Below are 5,658 nucleotides of genomic sequence, written 5' to 3' on the forward strand. Positions count from 1 at the left end.
TGGAATTAGAAATGATCATCCTAAGCAAGATAACCCAGACCCAAAAAGACACACATGGTATATACTCACTCATATGTGGATTTTAAACCAACATAGACATCCTAGGAGAGACTTCACCCAGCAGGACATAGGGACATTTACAGAGACTTAACACTGGACACTGGACAGAGTCTCGAGTGTGTAGAGTGGCCCAGTCAGGCCACACAGGAAGAGGTCATATATAGTACAGGGGATATTAGATAAACTAAGATCAGATGGTAGGGGAGGAGAGCTCCCCTATCTAAGGACTAGGGGAGGGAGAGAAAGGGGTTGAGAGAGGGGATGGGATGGGGGTAGATGAGGGAGGGGGTGGGATCAGGAGGGGAAGAGAGAGGGGTCCACAACTGAGATGTAAAGAACTCAAACTAGCTGTTGGCTGAGCATCACCCTCAGCATATCTGCTCTCCAGGCGTCATGCGACCCCTTCTTCGGGGTCCCGCAGTGAACTATGAGGAGAGCTCAGACAGCACCCTCCTCCTGCTGAGCGCCCAGCAGGCCGAAGTGGCTCCAGTATGCTGCTCGTTACAACCTAGCAGTTTTGGCTTTCTTTGGTTTCTTCGTTCTCTATTCTTTACGGGTGAAGCTAAGTGTTGCATTAGTGGACATGGTGGATTGAAATACAACTCAGACCGATAACAGAACTTCCAAGGAGAGTCCAGAACATTCTGCACCTGTAAAAGTACACTATAATCACATGGGTAAAAAGTACCAGTGGGATGCAGAAACTCAAAGGTGGATCCTCAGCTCTTTCTTTTACGGCTACATCGTGACGCAGATCCCTGGGGGATACATTGCCAGCAGAGTCGAGGGAAGCTGCTGCTGGGCTTCGGCATCTTGGGCACTGTTGTCTTGACCCTGTTCACACCCTTGGCGGCAGACTTAGGATTGGTGGCCCTTGTGGAGCTCAGAGCGCTGGAAGGACTCGGAGAGGGTGTTATGTTTCTGCCTATGCATGTCATGTGGTCTTCCTGGGCTCCCCTTCTTGAAAGAAGCAAGCTTCTTACCATTTCCTACGCAGGAGCACAGCTTGGGACAGTAATCTCACTCCCTCTCTCTGTAATAATTTGCTACTATATGGATTGTACTCATGTCTTCTATCTTTTTGGTTTAATTGGAATAGTTTGGTTTGTTTTATGGATGTGGATAGTTAGTGATACACCAGAAATCCACAAGACAATCTCCCATCAAGAAAAAGAATACATTGCTTCATCATTAAGAAATCAGCTTTCTTCCCAGAAGGTGGTGCCGTGTGTGTCCATCTTGAAGTCAATGCCACTCTGGGCGATCGTAGTAGCACATTTTTCCTACAATTGGACCTTTTACACTTTATTGACATTATTGCCTACTTACATGAAAGAAACACTACGGTTCAATGTTCAAGAGAATGGATTTTTCTCTGCGTTGCCTTATTTTGGCTGCTGGCTCTGCATGATTCTCTGTGGCCAGGATGCTGACTACTTAAGGGTCAAGTGGAACGTCTCAACCATAAGCGTTTGGAGAATTTTCACCCTCATTAGGAATGGTTGGCCCTGCAGTTTTCCTGATTGCGACTGGATTTATAGGCTGCGACTATTCTTTGGCTGCCGCTTTCCTAACCATATCCACGACACTGGGAGGCTTTGCCTCTTCTGGATTTAGCATCAACCATCTGGACATCACTCCTTCGTATGCCGGCATCCTCCTGGGAGTCACAAACACATTCGCCACTATTCCCGGAATGATTGGGCCCATCATTGCTAAGAGTCTGACCCCTGACAACACTACTGGAGAATGGCAGGCCGTTTTCTATATCGCTGCTGCTATTAACATGCCCGGTGCCATTTTCTTCGTGCTGTTTGCCAAGGGGGAGGTGCAAAATTGGGCTCTCAGTGACCACCACGGACACAGAAACTGAAGACAGCAAATAATAATTACTATATTTTTATTTATCATGTAAACTGAAAGTGCCTTTGGTATTTTAATGTGTGAACATTCTATGTGAGAAAAATAGTACTTGTATTACATTTTTAAAGTAATCATGAAATGTTACTAGTTCCAAGATTATTTAAAATGAGCTATTTTTAATTACTACTAACCTATCTGCCAAACCTTATGCTAGAGTCACATACCAGCCTTCCAGTAAGGCAGCATGATATAAGGTAGGGCTTAAGAAATGAAGCTGAAGCCGGGCGTGGTGACACACACCTTTAATCCCAGCACTGGGGAGGCAGAGGCACTCGGATCCCTGTGAGTTCGAGGCCAGTCTGGCCTACAGTGCAAGTCCAGGAAGGACAGCCAAGGCTACACAGAGAAACCCTGTCTCGAAAAACCAAGAAAGAAAGAAAGAAAGAAAGAAAGAAAGAAAGAAAGAAAGAAAGAAAGAAAGAAAGAAGAAAAGCCAGGCATGGTGGTGCACACCTTTAATCTTTAATCCCAGCACTCGGGAGGCACAGGCAAGCAGAATTCTGTGAGTTCGAGGCCAGCCTGGTCTACAAAGCAAGTCCAGGACAGACAAGACTACATAGAGGAAACCCTGTCTTGGGAAAATAAATAAATAAATAAAGCAGAAATGGGAACACACACATGTACATTTGTTTAATTAAATGAGATAAATCATCTCAGGTCCTGTTAAATACCTGGTTTCGTCTACTTTCCTCATAAAAATTGTTGTCCAGTCTCCCTGACACACAGATCTCAGTAACATCTCCATTAAGCTGCAAGCCACTGTGAGAACTGGCCTGGCAACTGGACTGGAGGATCCGTTCCCAGGCAGCTGTCAAGCAGTCCTCCCTGGGTGCAGAGCTGGAGTGCCCCAAAATTATCAAGGGGTGGCTTCCAAGTGCAGGGCCAATGCCAAGTGTTTGGCTGACACTCTTTCCCCCGTGGTTGTTAATATGTAGATAAAGCCCCAAGTGGACTAGAGCAGTGGGATCCACAGCTACTGTCTTGACTCTGCCAGCCTGCCCTTGGCAGCACCCAGGCCTGATTCCTGGCACTTGATCTACAAAGCAAACCCGTGGTGCCCGGTCAGCCGCAGATAATGCCATTCTTAATTAAAATGTCCTGCATATGAATCAGAATATAGATTTTCACATTTGGTTTTTCTACTTATAATAGAATGTTTCAAATGCTTTAATTTTTTTTTCTTCAGTCTGTCTTGATTTATGATTCTGGATACAGTTTAAAGTGAATTTCAGGGCCAGGGGTTTGGCTCAGCGGTAGAGCATTTACCTAGAATAGTGTTCCATCCAACAGCAAAATAGAGGTAGAGGGCAGAGCACCAGTAAATCACCTTCACCTTGCTTCCTGAATCCAGATTCTGCCAGCCTTCTCCTGATCAGTGTCTCCTGGTTGTTGGGCATCCCGTAAGAGTGCCCTGGTACACACCTTTAGTCCCAGCACTTGGGTGGGGGAGGCACAAAGGTCTCTGTGAGTTCCAGAACAACCAGGATGTTACGCAGAGAAACCCTATCTCGGAAAAACAAAATAAACAAACAAGCCAACTTAGTCAAGGAGTGAAAGCCTGCCTTATGTTTTATTGTGTCTGTCCCAACACTTACCTATCACATTTTAACTAGCACTCAGTTAATGGAACATTGTGTAAATATGTTTATATAAATTTATTTTTAAACTTGTAAATATAGATGAAGTTGTCATGTGACATGTCTTTTATAAATCATCAAAATAAATCTTTTTGCATAAAAAAAGAACTCAACCAACAGAACAAGCAGGTAATTTATATTCCTAATAACACTATATGGGAATAGTTCTGAGACAGGCAGAGATATAAATGTATAGGCATAGAGAGGTCTCATGTGGACCACAGTTTCTCTGTGAATTACTATTAGAGGCCATTACTAGTACAGCAAGAAGGAAGATTTGTAAATGCTTTACATTGACCCATACAATGACCAGAAAACTAGCTTTAATTGTTCTGGGCATCCCGCATACCTCATCCAATTATAATGTTAGAAATGTATAATACTTGTGAGAGATTATGTTTTCAGAACAAAATAACCAGTTGGATCAGACCTGACAGGAATCATTCCCCCCAGCACAATGGACACTGATATCCTGCATCCTCCTAGATCCAGCCCTGGATGATTCTGTTCCTTTTACTCATTAGAGTTGGACAGCTTCCTGAACGACATTGTAGAAAACTTTTGATCCAATTAGGACCACCATTACAAACTCCTACTAAGCCTGGAATCTCTCAACATTTAGAAACTGAACTACAATTGCAATCATTAGATTGCTTGACCATTCTCTCCAATTTTGGGGGGCCCACTCCAAAGTATTATGTGTCCCAATTGAACCTAAAGAAACCTTAAGAGAATGATGCCCCATTCCCTCAAGGGGGGGCGCAGTTGTATAGGTTGCTGTATGCTTGCCTGATCTACAAATGCTTATTCTCATCGGGAGGTGGTCATAAGTCATTATTGGCCTTATACAGAGAAAAAATTATGGGAAACACAGGAACGTCTCTCTCTGCCTTTGTCTTGATTATGTAGGCAAGGAGATGGGAACTGAAAAGAAAGAAAGGGAGATTTAGGAACATAGAGGGAGGATAGAACAAAAGCTAGATGATTGAACCTTCTCCTTAACTCAAGGCCTTAATTGCTACTTGTAATGAAGGGTACATCAAAGCCATTGCTATAGAATTCAATATATTGATACAAAACGTGGGCATGTCAAATAACTGGCAGATTTTGACACAAAGATATATATCTTAAGTCTAACAGATAGATATGACTATTGCTATATGAGGTAAAATAGTTGAATAAGGTCTTCAAAAGCCTAGAGATGCACAGAATATGGCATTTTTAAATTTTATTTTATTTTAATAATAACATATTTTTATTGAAAACTATAAATAATTCCTATTACATCTCATTTTCTATCCCATCCCATGCATCCTCCCATTCCTCCCTCCCTCCCACTTTCACCCCAATCCCCCTTCCCTATGACGGTGGCTGTGGGGGACCGTCTCCCCCTGAATATGGTGCTAGGGTATCAAGTCTTTTCTTGGTAGAACGCTATCCTTCCTCCGAGTGCCATTGGGCCTCCCCAACAAAGGGACATGGCCAAATATGGGGCACCAGAGATCCTGTGAAAGTCAGTCCCCAGTCTCCACTTAGCTGTGGAGAATGTTCTGTCCCTTGGCTAGATCTGGGTAGGGGTTTGATGATGACTGCCCGTTTTGTCCATGGATGGTGCCTTAGACCAAGCAGAATCCCTGGGCTCAGATCTAGCCATCATAATGTTCTTCTTGTAGGTTTCTAGGACCCTCTGGGTCCCCTTACTTGCCTATCCTCTATATTTTCCTCATCTAGAGTCTCAATAGGATGTCCTCACCTCTATTCCCGTTTCCTGGTAGGTGCAGACTTTCATGGGAGCTGTCCCTTGGGCTAGTGTCCGGTAATAAGTGAGTATATACCATTTGACTCTTTCTGCTTCTGGGTTAGCTCACTCATTATGATCATTTCTAGTTCAATCCATTTGTCCACAAATTTTGGAAAATCCTTGTTTTTAACAGCTGAGTAGTATTCAATAGTGTATATGTACCACAGTTTCTTTATCCACAGAATATGGCATTTAAAGTTGTTCTCACAATCCTAAATTTCTTTGACAACAAGACAA

General features: G+C 43.4%; 1 pseudogene across 1 annotated transcript; it reads left to right on the forward strand.

Moving 5' to 3' along the window:
- Positions 1–453: 453 nt before the first annotated feature.
- LOC311602466 (sialin-like) lies at positions 454–3,719 on the forward strand (annotated as a pseudogene). Its single transcript has one exon. The product of its transcript is annotated as a sialin-like (transcript).
- Positions 3,720–5,658: the final 1,939 nt, after the last annotated feature.

The sequence above is a fragment of the Acomys minous genome (genome assembly GCF_964271855.1).
Source record: "Acomys minous genome assembly, chromosome: 7".
Classification (NCBI taxonomy): Eukaryota; Metazoa; Chordata; class Mammalia; order Rodentia; family Muridae; genus Acomys; species Acomys minous.